The following is an 18,462-nucleotide window of genomic DNA, read 5'->3' as shown; positions in this document are numbered from 1 at the left end:
TACGGATTTAGGGAGAGAAACTTGTCCAAGTGAATACTTACTTTGTTTTGGATCTCACTCTGAACGTAATAGATGTCCAGCATCATGCACTACTGCAGCTAAAATCAGATTATATCAGTCTTTATTTGGGAAAGGTGCTTAAGTGTGCTTAACACTAAGGATAAGTTTAAGCAATGTCCCAAATCAGGGTGGAAAATACAACTGTCTTCTTTTGTGCATCTTTAACTAAGAGGTTTTCACTGTTGTCTTCTGTTGTTGTTGTTATGATGATGCTGTGTTGTATCACCTAGTCACTGACAGATGCTGCCAAATTTTCCAGTGACACAAACCTTAGTTAGAAAATGCCATATGCCTATCTTCTTCTAAACATTTCAGGCTCAAAACGTATTTTGACAAACTCCAAGCAGGGGTTCAACCCTTTCTGGTACACTGGTGGGCTGAATTCACAGCAGACAAAAATAACCCAGCCAGATTCCAGTGCCTCTAGAGGACAAAGTGCCTGTAAACAGTTTGATTTGGAGAAATAAACAGTGGGGGAGAGAGAGAGAACTGGAAACTTTTCTCAGTTACATGAACTCTATAGTTTTCTAGACACTTCTAGTAAGAGATGTTTGCTGTATTAAATAGGTTACAAGCCATCTATCACATCTTTCTGCATGTCATTCTCATAGTACTTAAAGCAAGAAAGTTCTGTTATCTCCATTTTGTAAGTGAAGGAAGAAGCACAGAAGGACTAAGTGACCTCAAGTTACACTGAAAATCTGTGCAATGCCTAGGAACTAAATCTCACCAGTCCCAATCCAGCACTTTAGTCACAAGACGTTCTTTCTGCTGCTGGTAGCAACATTGTCAAATACGGCTAATACCCATCGACTACATGTACATGAGCAAACGAGGTGACAGATAGACTGCTCTTTGGCCCCAAGGCCAGCCGACACAGCGTGGTTCTGATCTACACTACCCAAAATTTCATGTTCAAGCTGTTTGCTGAGAGCATTAACTCCCAATCTATGTACACTCCAGTGCTGCTTGGGAGAGTGTTACTTAGCACCGGCCAAAATTCTGACAAAACCTCTGCTAACAATGTAACAGCATGTATGATTGCAAAACAGAGTCTGAGGCTATTCCCTGACCCTCTCAGGTCTGCTAGTACAGATGTAGCCTTGCTTTCCAGATATCAATTGTTTGAAAGCTTTGTCTGTTGAGAACACGTAGTGTTTGAAAATGCCCTGCCAACAATGCTGGCACTGCAAACATTCCTTTTACTTTCCAAATAGTCCTGTAACTGTGAAGTCTCAGCACTACCTTGGTCTGCACCAAACATATATCCAGCGGCAATGCAGGGAAAATGAGAGGCATTCAGAAGTTTCACACCAAAGTGCAACTTCAGGAGTAGGATAATGCACAACTCTGTTCTGGTCTTTTCTGCCCGCAGCTGGAAAGTTTGGAGCCACAAAAATCAATGTCCTATTGTTCAGCGATTTCTTTTTGCACGTTTCTTTGTGCGCTGGAGGGAGAATATTCATTTGCTCTCTTGTTTGAAATGCATTATTTAGTTTTTATTCACTTACTAGCCCAAGACAAAGATATGGTATGACATTAGTGTTCTGAAGTGCTATCGATTACCAGTACAAAATGAAAATATATAATTGATGAAAACATCAGGATCCTACGGGGACTTACAGTTCGAAAGGTTAAAAAGGAAATGCTGATCTCGTGAAACAAATTGATCTACACGCAGCCAAGCTGAGCTGAGTCTCTAAGCAAGCTGGGAGAGACAAGACAGAGCAGCTTGTTTGTTTTTCATCTGTAGTAAAAATACAACAGCTGTAATTTGAAAAGAGCAAGTGTCACGTTTGTGTAAAATCTTCTGTTTGTTCTTCAGTTCATTGCCAGCAATACAGCTCTTTGTGTTTTGCAAATAAACCGTCTCATCTCAGTTCTTCACTCTCAGGACTGCTGGAGCTATGGCAAGCCTGGAAGCTCTATTCCAGCCCTGCTGGGAGGAAAGCGCTGTGTTTTGCTGCTGGGTATGCCCTGTTACCACATGGTAAGTAGTGTTAATAAACCTCACAGAGAGAGATGCATGTCTTTCGGTTCACCTAGAAGAATGCTTTGCTACATATGAGGTTTCTGTAATAAGATTCCTGGGGAAAAAAAAAAAAATTAAAAATCAGAAAATACCTTCCTCTCTTGTAAGGAGAGAGATAGCTGGTCACATTCAAATTATGACCCGCTTTTCCCCAAAAGTCCACAGTCTGCCTCAGGAGAAAAACACACAAAACATTCAAGGCTAGACTGAATAATTCTTCCCTTTACTGCTGAGTGTCTCCAAAAGGAGTAACTCCCTTTTTACTCTGCTGTGACAGTGACACCAGCTGGCTTGGGTAGGACAAATAGGGATGCTTTCCTGACCTCTCAGGCTTTTTACTTGCAAACAAAAGCCACAGCTGTACAGGCTCTGCATTCTCTTATCAACCAGAAGTAACTGGGCAAGGGCAGGGGAAGGATGAAAGCTATCATATGAAAGGAGTAGTTTACTCTCCACCTAGAGCAAAGATGGCGTGTGGCAGAAGGCTGTCACAGCTGATACTCTGGTCCATTGCTAAGATGGTTGTCACTATGTTTGACCTTCACTAATACTAAACTCTGCAGGTACAATCTAGACACATTCAACCACTGAAGGAGAACATGCTTTTCAAAGGGAATTCTTTCTCTCTCATTCCAGGGAAACAAGATAAAACATAAATGCAAAAATATATTTTCATCATTTTCCCTTCAGCTTTCTCAGCAAAGGGAATGCCTACCATTTGTCACTGAATTGATGAAACACACTAATGTGCACAGAATATATTTGTATATATTTCTTTCCCTTTAGAAAGGAAGAACATAAGAATGGCTGTGTCAGGCAAGCAAAAAGGTCCATCTGTCTTAGAATGCTCTCTGATGTGGTCAGTAAAGGGCTCTGAGCAACCTGATCCAGTTGAAGATGTCTGTGCTCCTTGCAGGCGGTTTGGTCTAGATAGCCTTTAAAGGTCCCTTCCAAGCCAAACTATTCTACGATGCTGTAAACAGGAGGCACCAGTTCCCCACAGCCTCCTGCAGCCTAAGCATACAGAATTTCTTGAACTCAAAGTCTTTTCTGTGCATGCCATAATCCAGAATGGATTTTTCATCCAGAAAATTTTCTGTTATGCATTTTAAAACCGTCTAACTTTTGTCACCTACAGTCTCTTTGGAAAAGGGTCTTGCAGTTTAATTGTACATTGGGTAAAAAAACTAAGTCTACAGCACTTACATGGTGAGAAACTTTCAGTAATTGTTCCCTATTTACCACTGCATTGATTGCTATCACATCCCCATTCAGTCACCTCTCCTTCAGGATGAAGAGTGCAGAAACTGTGTGCAGAAACCATTACATAGCTTTGATCATTTCCATTGCCCTTCTTTGGGTTTGCTATAGGCTTTTTGAGATAGGTTGATCAGAACTGAAGACAATATCAGAAAGGAACTCAATGTGAATTCATATACGGTCATAATTATATGAGATATTCTGATGCTTCCCTACAGATGGACAATCAGTATCCCAAAAGCTTATTAAGCCATTTATACTCCCAGCACAACTCTAAGCTAATGGAACAACATCAGCCTCAGCTTTGCAAAGCAGAAGTGGAAGCCTAGGGAACCAAATGCTCTGATCAATAACTTACCATTCATTCCATCAGTAATGTATTTGTTTAAATAGAAGCAGTAATGTGCCTAACAACATTTCTAAATTTAAGAGACAAATTTGCTCCAGGTCAGAAAGGCAGCCTGTGGCAGATGAGGGAATTGGAAAGCAGGTCTCCCAGATCTCACTTTAGCATCATAATCACTCGCTTTCTCTCATCCTGTGCATTCACATCTGATGTTTCACATGTTTCATCCACTATATTTATCTGTCATCTCTGGAATCCTAATGCATTTCTAGGTGGAATATAACAAATTCTTCACTTTTTTTTTTAAAAGAGAAGGTTGTGTAATGAAAAGTACTTAAACATTCCTAAACTGATATTTGGGTTTTATTAATATATAGACTATGAGCTGCCTGCATATTCATTTCCATGCATTTCTCACTACTATGGAAAAAGGAGGGGGAAAAGGCATCATGTTTAGTAGCTTTAACACTGGCTGCTCTTGCCAACTGAAAGCACTCAAATTCACTCTTCCTACAGCTGCCTTTGCTGCAGACTTTTGAAACAAAGAAAGCTGAAATAAGATAAAAGAAAAAAGAGTAAAAACGCTACTAAGTTGCTGCTTTAAAGTTTAGCTCTATATTTAAAAGATGTAAGGTTTGAAAATGTGCCATTAAATTGTACCACAGGCATCTATTTGAGCGGCGTTCAGCTTGCACAGTCTCCATTCTATTGACAACAATGATCCAGAGTCAGGTTTTTTCAATCAGGTTAGGAATTCACTGTTCAATTTATCAGGTTTGCTTTTGGCCTGAAAGAAGGCATATAAATTAAAAGCATACCCCAATAAGACACAAGCTTTGATGTCTAATAGGAGTTCTGTGAATTCATTATTTTAATATTTTAGATTTATAATCAGAAGGCTAGCCATTTTGCTCCAGTCTACGTAATACGTTTTTCATGGTTCCTTTCCCAGCTCCCTCTGACAAATGTTTTCCTCAGGTTACATTCATTAATACTTGGGATGTTTTGCAAGCCCTAGGGCACTAAGATCAGGGATGATTTGAAACATCAACTTTCCTAGATATTAAAAATATAGTTCAAAAGAAGTTGAGGGACTTTTGCATCACTTGAAATATTTATCTTTAATATTATATCAGCATAAATCTGCTGAAAAAAATTACTTTGAAGGGTGGTATAACATCTAGCAATGCAAAAATTATATTAAAAAAAGCTAAAGAAAAGGGAAAGAGCTAATTTAGGAGAAACTGCACAGGATGAGATTTGACACATAACATTCGCGAGTTCACTTTTTTGGAGGAAGCTGCTGTCACCATTTACAAATGGTTCATCCTCCTACTATCCACTAGTACACTAGAACACTGAAGCCCTACACCATTCCCTCTTGGGCAAAGCAATGAAAAAAAATTACAGATTTGCTCTAATCCTAAAATGCTTGTCTTCTTTTTGATCAGCCAGTCTAGACATGTAGGACATATAAACAGCATGATCTGGCTGCTTTTCCACTCCTTTGACAGAAAAGTATCTTAGGTGGGTAGCTAAGCTGAGTTTACACTTGCTTTGCATTGCTAGAGCAATACAAGTCAGTGGGAGAGTACATGCAATTCAAAACAACCATCAGATATACCAGAGTCATGAACTGTAACCAATAAAGTATGAAAATTTTACATTAGCTCTTGGATGTTAAATCCATCACACTGTCAGCTGTACCTAGGTCAGCAGTCACAGGGCAGTCATCTTTTCAATTGCTCTGTAGTATTTAGGAATGATGTTATGCCTTAGAGACAGAGTTGCAGAATCAGTCCTCAGCTCAAACTTCATTGGAGCATTTGCCTCACAAATATTTTTGTACTTCACTTTTTCTTTTAGGAAAAAAAAAATCCAACATGCAGAAATTTTGCTTCTGGTATTTGTACTGCATTGTAGCTGATTAGTGACTTAAAGTGACTCCATAACTTATGGAGTTATACAACATCCTAATTCTTCTCCGCTTATATTACTACGAGCAGAAGTAACCCTCCTTCTCTCCAAAATGTATTTAGATTTGCACTGTACCATTTAGAATCATCCTTTATTAGAGAAGCAAAATTTTCAAGTGAAATGTTATTATTTATTATGTTTATTTTTCCTTCTGGCATCTGTAATATAGAGGGAACAGAAATGGTAAAGCAAGTCTGAGCCCAACACATTGATGAATTTAGAAAGTTAAACTCTTTCATAAGATCCTTCACTAAAGGACCTATCATTATAGAGTCAGTTTCCAATGGACCCAATGCCTTTGTGATACTCTGATCAACAGATTCCAACTCATTACATGTAACTGATGTTTGGAACTATGCATGTCCCAGTTTTCCTAGTTCCTGCCTTAGGTATTCATATTTGGTCATTTTATGTATTTTGCATTTTCATGTGAACAATGTTAATCAGGTGAAAAAGTTCAAACTGAAGTCATAGAATCATAGAATGGCTTTGGTTGAAAGAGATCTTTAAAGATCACTGAGTCCAACAGCAATGCCATGGGCAAGGACATCTTTTAGTAGACCAGGTTGCTCAAATCTGCATTCAACTGGGCCTTGAACACTTCCAGGGATGGGACATCCACAACTTCTCCAGGAAACCTGTTTCAGTGTCTCACCACCCACATTGTAAAAAATTTTTCTTTATGTCCAGTTTAAATCTACTCTCTTACAGTTTAAAACCATTATCCCTTGTCCTATCACCACAAGCCCTGTTTAAAAGTCTCTCTCTCTTTCTTATGTGCCCCCTTATGTATTGAAAGGTGTCCCCAGTAAAGTCTCCCCAGAGCCTTCTCTTCTCCAGGCTGAGCAACCCTGACTGTCTCAGCCTTTCTTCATAGCAGAGGTTCCAGCCTTCTGACAATTTTCATGGCCCTCCTCCGGACCCCCTCTAACAGGTCTGTGTCTTTCTTTATAGATGTCTTTTTAGATACTTTTAAAGCAATTAACTGGTTTTGGAAGGACTGCAATTCCATACGTCCCTTGCTGGAATCATTAAAAGCAGTAACAGTAAAAGTATTAGAATGGCTGAAAGCCCCATCTGGGACCTAGGACCCAACTGCGGTGTAGCAATATACAACTAAATACTGCTCCGGGAAGTGTGAGTCCACTACCAGGTTCTCATTAACTCATGCTAATTGATTTTGAATTTTTAGCGAAGTGTACATTTAAAGATAAAGTCATTAATGTTGTGGGTACTTAGAGGATGCCATTAAAGGTAGTAATATTCTTTTCTGTAGGTAGCTTATTTTTAGTTTTTGAAAATTATTCCCTGAAGGCTGGCTACAAGAGCCAATCAGGACGGAAGGACAATGCTTAACTAGCCAGTTGGGCAAAATGATGCTCAGAGTGAAAGAGGCATACTCAAGAAAGGTAATAATATTATACGAAGTTAATTCTTTTCATTAACAACAGCAGAAGTCAAAACCTGAGTGGTCTTCAGGAGGCACTTTTTTATTGGAGAACTTGATTAAGGAGCAAGTTTAAGTATGCTTTAAAATCTCCATTGCCACTCAAAGAAAAAAAAATGAACAATACATCACCCAGGGCCAGGTCATACTCACAAAGAGTCCTGAAGAAATTCAGTTATGAAATTGCAGAATAGCTAATAAAAGTAAGTCCCCTTCTAGTTATCGCAAGCTCTATTACTTTCCAGCAGAGTGAAAAAAAGACAAATATCAGACTAAGCTTTGTAAGTGGATACAGAGGCAATTCTGGGAATTACAGACTAATGAGTCTGATTAACATACCAGAAAATTCATTTGCCTGCTAATTAGCATAAAATATAATAGAAGTTAGAACAGGTGGGCACATGAATAACTGCAACATATCGGGGTAGAATCAACATCATTTTTATAGTACACAAAACAGATTTAAAGGACACAGTGAGAAAACAGTGTTTCAGTAGGTATAATGCAGCATGCATTCAAACAAAAACCAAACCCCACCACACACTTTAAATAAGATCCTTCAGCAACAGTTCTGAAGAGCAATTAAGGTAGCACAAGATAAGAGACCTTTCAGGGATTAATAATGGTTTGGAAGACAGGAAACAACAATTTGGAACAAATGATTCGTTCTCAGAAGGTGGGGAATTTGCCAACACAAGTCCCTCAAAAATCAATGCCGGGACCAATGTTGTTCAATAAACTAAGGAATTATCTAGAAAAGTAAAAGAATAGTGAGGTCTAACCAAGTCTGACATTGGCCTTGTTAGATTTCTATGATAAATTCAACTCTACTGCCCCAAGTAGGGGGCCTTTAAGCAGATGGTAAGCAGCTTATAAGTGGGGAAAACAGAGGTAAAGAGGTAAAGCAATGAACAGGAAAGAGAGGAAAGAGGATAGGAGTGAACAAGACTGGAAATATTCTCAGTCCATCCTCTGTGTCAAGGCTAGGGCAGCTGTAAGATGTTATATCATCCTTGACAGATGTGGTGAGAAAGCCTCCAGTGATATAGCTTCTACAGCATTAGGAAAGCATGTTGTTCAAGTGATTAATTCTCCTTAGTGTTAGGCACTCTACTAGCTAACTTTAACCTTTCTTGCTGCAGTCCATGCCTATTGCCCACACCATAAATACAAAGAACAAATTACTCCCTTGCTCTTTTGCAAAAGGCTTACACATCTTCAAAGTCTGTTGTCGTCATCCCACATTTATCACAAAATGAGATACTGTAGACCAGTCATAGTTCTCCAGTGTGTCCTCACCAAGGCTGAGTAGAGCAAAAAGGTTACGTCATATGGCTTGCAAACTTCCTTGCTTATACTTCTCACTATGAAGTTTGTCCTTGTGTAACAGTAAGATATTGTTGACTCGTGTTCAGGTTGTTATCACTATACTCACAGACTCTTTCCTGAAGGACTATTGCTTAATCAGTTGTTTCCCATCCCGTGTTTGTGTAGGTGATTATCACTGCTGAACTGAATATCCCTATTGATTTACAGGTTTTTATTAGAAACCATTTCATCAGTTCATTGAGATAATTTTGAATTCTAACTCTGTCCTCCGGAGGATTTGCACTGCCTCCGAGCTTCATGTCAATGCCAAATTCAGAACTTCAATAAAGTCCTGAATAAACTCTAACCAGAAAGACCTCAAAAAAAATCCAGCTAGGACTGTATATTTCTATTTAGACAGTAACTACAAAGAGTAATTTCTAGATTTTGCTGTCGATCAATATCACTTCCTCCCTTCTGAACTTTGGTGAAGACCATGTTTATCTTAAGAATATATGTATTTCTTGCTTCTATCCATGTGGATTGTTATCTTATCATACAAAGACATTGGATTTTTTTTAATTTTTTTTTTTTTTTACTGCTGAGTCCTTTTGGCTGTTAAGCATCTTTTTATCTTCAAGGTGAATGTAGCACAACTTGTTTCATAAGTTTTTCCAAAATTTTCCTGGAACTTACACCAAGACCTCATATTCCCTTTTATAAATATAAACCTTATATAAGCCTTTTTCTAGTTTTTCAGTGCTCCCTTGCTATGATAACCAGTGTTATGGTTATCCTCCATATCTTAAACTTGGGTGCTAGTGTTTTCACGTTCTTTAAATATCCCAGAATGATGTTGGTCAGCTTCATCCACCTGAAGACATCTAACTTTTCTAAGAACTCTCTAATTTGCTCTTTCCCATTGTAGTCTTGAATCTTACTTCCTTTTACAATTGGTATTAATTATGCTCTAAGTTCCCCCAAGCAGTCTTTTCTGCAAAGATTGATGAAAAAGGACATCACATCCCACTAAACCTTCTCACCCTCTTCTCATCGTAGTTTTACTACACAAGAGAGAAATTAACCAATTTCATTGGCATTTCTCTTACCAATTACATACACATGGAATGATTTCCTATTATTCCTCATGTCTTTTGCCAGATGCCTCCTATTCTCAGCCTTGGCTTTTTTTAATTTGTTCCCATTGTGCTCTGTTACAGTCATCCTTCAACATACAGTCTAATTCACAAGTGTAGTATGTGTATGTATGTGTTAGAGGTCAACAGTGACCTCACCATTTATCAAAAATGGCTTTTGATACACTTCCTATTGCGTTTTGTCACTGCTGGTTCTTCTGCCTGTGTCATTAGTACTGCCTCTTTGAACATACTTCTCTACATTTAAGTTTACTTTAAAAAAAAAAAAAATCTGTTATCTTGCTCTTCTCCTTCCTTTCCTACTCAATTAGATGCTACCACTTTTGTGGTGGTTCTTATTCAAGCCACTCTCCAATTTCACATTTTTCAAACAGTAATTTCTTACTGTTTCAGAAGGTAATTTTTAAACTATTTGTTACTTCTTCAGTTGCTTTTCCTATTTCCTGAATCAAAAGTGTCACGAGTGCAAGAACTGAGAGGACACATACCCCTCATGACAAGCTTTTGATCAGTAATTGGTTGAAATTATAGTATAGAGTCATTCAGGTGGCACATGTGCAACTTAAATGGGACAGTCAGCACGATTTCCATGGAAATCACCACCCAGAAATGCAGCTCTCTGAAAGAGTTAAAAAGCATGTGGAAAAGTGCAACCCAGAGGATACCTTTTTTCTTTTTTTTTTTTTTTTTTTCCCCTCCTTTACAAGATTTATCACCTGTGACTCTCAAACTAAGCTGTCCTGGGATAAAAATGAAGGTCCTTTCAAGACTATCAAGGATTAATTACTAGTTAAGGGATATTAAATTAACAACAAGAATAAAAGGTCAGTTTTCACATTTCAGGAAAGTTTCGAATGATGGTCTTCTGTGCTAAAGCTTATGCTCCTCAGCACTTACATGAATGAGGCGGCTAAGTTTTCTGATTACTGAAAATTACTCACTTCACTTGCAAGCTGGCTGTGAAGAGCCGCAGGAGAGATCATGTTTCCAAGTGAACAGGAGAGGGAAAAAAAACACGCAGTGTAGACACAACAATGCGTTCCAAATTAGCTATTACCCCTTACAAAGAGATCTTGCACTCACCCCGGACAACATCATCTTCATGCTCAGCAGCAGTTTAAAAAAAGAAAATGGACCACAAGGGAGTAATAGGAAAGGAAAAATGAACAAAGCATCATTACATAACTCTGTTACTCAGTGTACTGTTCACTTTACTTCATCCCCTCAAAACCATAAAGATAACAATTATTCAAATTGTGTTATAACACAACAACTATGGACACCATATTTAATTATCAAGAAGCAGATTTAAATTGTCTGAAAAGTAAGATATGTTTATGTATGTTCCAGAATTTAATTACGGAACAAACTCCAGAACTCGCAGAAGAAATCTCAGTCAAAACTATTAGTTGCAACAATACACAATAACCTTTGGCTCAAGAAATCTTTAAAGTCTTGAGTACCACCTGAAGGGAATTTATACATCACTTTTGTAATATTCTTTCCCTCAGCATATCCCATTGGCTACACTTGGGGTAGAACAATAGGTAGATGTTAGTCTGATGCAGTACAGCTGCCTTTAAATAACTGAAAATATATGCTGTTAGCCTGTTCCTAATTTCAGTAATACAGATTGGCAGTATAGCACATTTTACTTCTCAGGCAAAATAGGAGAGTCTACTCAGGTTTTTTTATTTTCATTTTCAGTGCGCCATGACTGAGCTTTCTGTAGAAATTAAGTTCTTGCTCCAGAAAAAAAAAAAAAAAGAAAAAGAAAAAAAAGAAAAGAAAAGAAAAAAGACACACAGAGGGGATAGGTATGAAATCAGTCATTTGGGCATGAAGGAAGAGGTGGAAATTTAAGAGTGTGAAAGCCAAGATTTGGGACAGTGTCACAAAAGGGGTGAAGAAAACAGAAGTCAAGGCCATCTCACACACAGTTATCCTAATCTGATGCAGGCAGAAAATGAAGCTGGTGAGATAAGAGTGGTAAGAACAGGAGATGGAGCCTGCAGGTTGAGGACAGAAGGAAGACAATGGAGGAGGGTGGATATAAGTGATGGGGTAAGAGTCACTGCTGAGTGGCAGGGGAGCCATTACAGCTAGTACTGTACACACATAATAAGAGAAAACTATTGCTAGCTTACTAGGTTTACACAAATTTTACAGAAACATGAGTATCCTGGTGGATGAAAAAGTGTTACATTGCCATCTAGAGCAGAGAAAAGGAAAATATAGAGAAATGTTAGGTGAACATAGCTACTTTGGAATAAAAAGCATTAATAAAAAATTTTTACAAGCCTAAACAGAGACGGATTCAGAACCTCTTCAATCATGAAACCCTCAGAAGCAGTAGGAATGCTTTTTGTTAAACCTTCACGTGAAGGGAAACTCCCAGTCAGTACAAGGTAGGACCAGAGCTTTGGTACCATGTGGCCTGCTTGAGATGAGCCTCAAACTAAAAGGTTAGCAAGAAAAATAGCTACAGGAAGAAAATACTTGATTTGACGAGACAAATCTCACCACTGGCCTTGTCCAACATTGTTTTTCTAAAAGGGCCAGATGCTTCAAAGGAACGTCCAAGAAACTTTGCAAAGAAAAACTGTCTGTTGCTGTTTTTCTTGTTTGTTTTTTAAACTAACCCAAATAAATCAATGTTTGGGTCTTACACAACAGAATAAAAGTTTATTCAATTTCTAAATCAATTTTCATGCTGCTCATATAACTGTGTGCATTCTCTCTGCAGAAATATAAATACAAGTCAGTAAGTGCTAGCTGTTAGTAAAAACAAAGACAAGTATCCTTCTCTGAAACAGCTATAAGACAAGATCTTAAAGAAATGGATAAGGAAAACATTTCAAGGTATTCTTCACAAACTCAATAGCTTTGCAAATCAAATAACTTGTAAACTTAAAGGGGTGTAAAAAATCTAAGCTAGAACAGCATGTGAACACTCAAACAGGAATATTTTCCCCTGACTTGCACTACTACGGGCCGATGCCTTCTATCTGTGGTAGAAACTGTTGGATGAAGGGTAGTAAGCTCGTAAGCAATGGGGTGTCTGCTGCAGGGAAGCCGTGCTGCCCTTCTGGAGCCCTTTCCTTCCACCCTCCCAGCCACACGCAGCAGAAGAGTGCCACCATCTCTACAATGCACCACCTCCACCTCTGTCCCCACTGTCAGCGTGGAAGCTGCCTTCCCCACAGCCACCACTGCTAATATTCACACCATCCAACCCCATGCATAGTGCCTGCCTCCCTCTGCCACAGCAGGGGCCAGGGCTCCCTGTGTCCCAGGCTCGCCTACAGCATTCTTATAAATCAAGGTTCCTGCACCAGCTTCCGCCACGCCACACAGCACAGTAATACCTTCATGTATTTAAGGCATCGACATCTATCACAGTCCATACCAACAGTCAATTTACAGTTTGACAGGGCAGCTGGTAGCTTCCAACTGTTACGCTGTCTTCCCTGCACAACCTCCACGGATCTGGTAAGCCGCAGCAGCCAGACCTATTTGCTTAGGACTGAGCAAGAGCAAAATTGAATTACCTCCTGCTATTAGAGAAATTTGTCCCAGAGGAAGGTGTTGAAACCGTTGAAGCAAAAAAGTGAAAGAGCATTTTATGGCTCACTGAGTTATGAATGGACTATGAATACACAGACAAAGTAGTCTCCAAAGCTACCAGACTTCAGCTATGGGCTCCATGTTTGATTAAAAGATTATAAATGGTCAGACACATACCCCTGTTCTGTTCTCCAACAGTTTATGACTCCTTTCCATTTTACAGTACTCCGTGGCAAAGCTTGCCTAGTCCAGGCATGCACTGAGACTCCAATTGTTTACCTTAGTTGATTCAAGCTGACATGTTTGAAAATTATTATATCCATTTGTTCTGCTAGATGTTTTGTCTCCCCTGCTTATACTTCTTAATTTCTCGCTTCTCCTATTATTGGTCTTATGACTAAAGGCTTTAATTTATTCACCATACAATGCTTTTACACACATTTTCTGTCATTTATTACACACTGTCTCCATTGTCTCCCAGTATCTCTAGGGTGTAGTAAGAAAAATTGAGAATATAAAAACTTACACTATATATTACCTCATATGTCTGCCTTAGACTTTAGCTATTGAACTTCTGTGTACTTTAATAGAGCAGACTTTTCCCTACTGAAATTATTCAATCATGAAAGTTTAATAGTAGGTGTGAGCCCACATAGTATCAAAGCACAAAATCAGGAATGTTAGCAGACACAGGAAAATGTAATCAAGGCACATCTTAGGTCCTCAATAAGTCTGTGGAGAAAATGATCAGAATAAGCAAGATAATCCCTGCCTGCCTTTTACATCCTTCTTCTGCCTTCATTTTCTATGCTCTGTCTTCCTGCTCCAAGTTTGATTTTTGTTCACATTTTCATATGTGAGAGTTTTTTTAGCACTATCCTCACACAAGTATACTTTAATTTTGAGAGAGAAATTATGTCCAAATCAATATATTACTTAATAATTAAAAGTTCACACTGATACATATGCCCTCACTTCTGGACTTATAGGAAGAAGAACATCCATTACACATATGAGAAAAGACAGTGAAAACCTTTCTGCCTAAAATGTCTCAGATTTCCTGTCAGGATCTCAGTGGATTTTGACTCCATTTTAATCCATTTCAGTTGCTCTTAAGCAACATTCCCTACAGTTGGTTAAGCTACTAAATATTGAGATGCTGTTGTAACAACTATCTCTGGTGGATTTTGCTACCATGTCTAGAAGATTCAAAGCATGGCCTTCTCCACCAAAGCCAATGCCTCCACATACTTGCCTTTGAAAAGAAAGCCCAGAGGGAGATACTGCTATCCCAATTTTACATCTGCAGAAGCTTTCCTTGCTGCAGTAAGGGAATAGCCAGCAGGTATCCTCTGCAGACATCTTCTAATGGAATCACATAAAGGAGACTTCTCTTGTTGAGATTCAATATTCAATGGTCTGGAATAAAAACAACACACAAAAATCTTACTAAAGCTAAAGCAATTGCTATACATAGTAAGGAAGCAACAGGTAAAAGCCGACAGAGCCAAACTCTGAAAGCAGATTATCTGATTGCAATTTTTCTGAGACAAGTGCTAACAAAATTACTTCTCCAGATCAATTTTGCATTAACAGGCATCGTGTGGTCTGTGAGGAATACCTGCAGCTCTCCTTCCTCAGCCACCTCTTGCAATTTGACAATAATATCAGAGAGCAAATGTTTTGAGAAGGATCTGGAAAGTAATGGAAAGCTAATTGAACCAAGTTACTCTCTGAAACTATGATTAAAACACCAGCTTCCTTGCACCCTTAAGGACAAATTAGGAACAAGGGCATCAAGCAAAAATCTATATAGACACACTACAATCAGAAAAAAAAAAATGCAAGCTGTATATTAAAAAAAAAAAATCAAATGGAAGGTCTGCTGATGTTGGTAAAATGCACACAATAGACATAGTACCTTGCTGACTTTTCCCCCAAGTATCGCCGTTATGAACTGCTAAGAGTTTTTTTGGAAACAGTCAAAAGCCTGACATCTGAGATGATCTCCTTCCCAAGCTCCAGCACTAGCGAACTGCATTAGAAACAGAGCTTACCTCCTTCAAAATGTAAATGTGCTTTTCTGCCTAAGAGACCACCTAGTTATTCTGATGATTACTTCTGGCTAACCTACAAGTTGTAAGCTTCTGGAGGCTAATCAGAAAGCAACTCATAACCACAGCTGTCACAATAAGGCACACCCATTACCCCTTTCTTATTACTCCAGCCAGCGCCTAGCTTCAGAAATCATCCTTTCAGAAAAGCATAACAAAAAACCTTCAGTCTATATTCACGTCACTAAATCTATACAAATGCACTCTAAAACCTTAGTAATGCTCATTACTATCATTTTATCAGCCTGAGCATTTTTTACTTAGACCTCTGAATTAATATCTCCTTTCCACAATAATTTTTCTGCACCTTCTGTAACTACATTCTGTAGAATTTGCTTAGGTCTTCTCTATTTTTCAAAAAGTGGAAGGGAATATGGCTCATTGGAAGCTAAAATTGCCAGGTCAAGTATCACCTTGTATTTTTATGGTTTGCATTCAGGTAATAGGAATGAGATTTATGTCCCTAACCTTGAAATATTCTGAACCAATTATTTACCTAATATTTATGTTAAATTATCTATGATTGCAGCACTGACTATGAAAGCAACCAGAAAAAAATTCTGCAGGTGGCCTGTAAAGCTAATTTTGAAGTTAGCTGTACTAAGCTCATGCAGTGGTCTCACAGAATATTAATATAGTGTTATAAACTACAGTACCCTCAGGGTGTTCACCTGCCATGGAATTTAATTTACTTCATATCTCATCTAATAGACTGGATCTCATCTATTAGGTAAATATAATGTGAATACGTTTCCTTGTTTCTCTAAGGAGTTTATTGGTAAAACCTGGAGAGGCATTCCCATAGAATCTTCTACTGCTATAATTAGCTTGAAATTGAGCTATTGTGCCCTTTTCTGTATTAAGCAATGCAGAATACAGTCTAGGTACAAACCAGCACCCTGCTCAGAGTCAGTGCAGCAGCTGCATTGCTCATGCAACATATTGGTGTTTATTTTTTATATTGCAAGGAGAAAAAACTACAGCAGCCTCTGGAGTATTTGAGCCCGAGGCCGTATCTCCGCTATGCTGAGCGCTGTGCCAGGCGACAGTAGCACCTTGCAGGGACAGCCCTATGCTCTGCCCTCGGGAGCTTAGGTGGCACCTTCTTCTGCGTAAGCAGACAGGCCTCAACTTTGTAGGGTTATGTGAATGGTTAAGTTGACTGAAAGCAAATCCAGTGTTGTCTGCAGCCAGCATGTTGGCAGAACTGCAACAGTGGGAGTGGAAAAGAGTTTGAACATGCCTTGCCCCTGAGCGCTTCTTGCAGTGCCTAATGCTGGGTGTGGCAGTGCTGTGCAGGAGGCATTTGTTCACCGTACATCCAACGCATCCATACTAAAAACTGCCCTGGTAAGAGGAAGGCCATAGCAATTTTTGCTCCCTGCTTTGTTTTCCCATGGACTCTTCTGCACATGAACCACTGCTGCATAGTGCTGTACACATCTGGTTTATTCCTCCCAGCCTGTGTTCATGACACTTATGGCTGCTTCACACCAAGGCCACTCCTACAGCTAGTTCCTTCGTCCTACTCTGTCCATCAGGATGGTCAGACTCAGACACACTTTTTCAAAAATCACAAAAGAATATAGCCTTACAGATATTCAAGAACAAGCTCATTTACATTGCATTTCTGTGCAATAAGTGTTGCCAGCATAACTCCCAGGGACAGGTCCTCCAGTAAAGCTCATAGAGGCAGGGAATTTAGGCACCTGACATGGTAAGTGTTCTCATTCTGTGTATGCCATTTATGATTCAACTTAGTTGTTATGTCAGACAGAGGAAAAAGACACACAGGATGCATAAAAGCAGAAAAATGCAGAGCAAAAACAGCTTTAGAGAGGGAGAATGAGAAAAAGATAGAACCCATGGGCAACTTAAAAAATAAAAAGTAGATGTTATAGTTCACTGAATCAAATATGACATTACAGTGCAGAGGAAATTGAATTCATCTGTACTCGATAAGGGTGGCTTCATTATTCACTTGTGTCTTTGCTTAGTTGTGACACTCATGACTGATGAGACCATCCCCATCTCATGAAGATAAATTCAATATCCGTAGTATCATTCTAATATATTCTCTATATATAGAGAATGCATTTAATGGAGGGTAGTGGGATAGTATTTTTATCTTCACTGGCTCATGAAAGGAAGGAGCACAATTTCCCAGAGCTGACACTTTGAGTGAGTTTATATGGACCACTTTTCACAACTTCTGTGTTGAGGGCAAAAGTGTCAGTATGGTGACATGGCAGAGGGTAGCACAGAGGTTAACTTCACCGACTTATCATCTGTGATCTGAATCCAGAACTGGATCAAAATGGAGAAGAGATTTGGCCATTGTATCCTGATCTTGATTAGATACCACCACCACCATACTACAGTTAATAAGAGGCTGCACCATTCAAATGTGCTGACATTAATCTAGTGTTGCTCAGAGCTGTAACTTTCTTCCTCCATTCTCGTTCAGTTTTCCAAACCAGTGAAACATTTCTTCTTCATGAGGTCTCTGACTCACGTCTCCTCCCTCCTTCAGTAGCATTATATAGTCACGCACACCTCTAGCAGACTTGTTTAAAAATGTGGAAATCTTGGAAGCTGTTCAGCAAAAGTGATCCCAGAAAAGATGTGATTAATAAGTAAAGCATATAGGAGGAGGTTAAAGGTAGCTATCATAAATTTAATTTGCTACGTATCTGTAATTTGTCATAACTCCATACAGTGTTCACATACCTCTTCAGAAGAAAGTTTTTTTCCTGATAGATTCGAGGGGAAGAGGAAGAGCACAAACCAGGTTTCAAAAATACCATCTCCATGTGTGCTGCTGCTGAAGAAAACACACATCCTCATGTACACTCCAGCTCAAAGCACTGGTACAGCTGGCCACTCCAAAGCATGGGAATTTTCATCAGAAAACTTATGTCCAGATCAGGACAGAGGTCTATTAATTCAATATTCATACTCTCACAATAAGGCAAATGAGAGATTTTACTGGCAGGTAAAAGAAACTTCAAATAAGAATATTCTGGAATAAGCTGCACATACAGAATTTTCTTTCAAATCCCATCATTCAGCAGCTGACATACACCCACTGCATAATGATTTACATAACTTCTTGTGTGTAACTTTCGCACTGTAACTAGACAACACCAGTATTCCTTGGTTTGTCAGTGTCTTCATCACAGCCACATTGAGTG

Source organism: Chlamydotis macqueenii, chromosome 3, assembly GCF_036417535.1.
Source record: "Chlamydotis macqueenii isolate bChlMac1 chromosome 3, bChlMac1.mat, whole genome shotgun sequence".
NCBI classification, from domain to species: Eukaryota; Metazoa; Chordata; class Aves; order Otidiformes; family Otididae; genus Chlamydotis; species Chlamydotis macqueenii.
The sequence above is the reverse complement of the archived record's forward strand: the minus strand, read 5'-3'. Positions refer to the sequence as shown.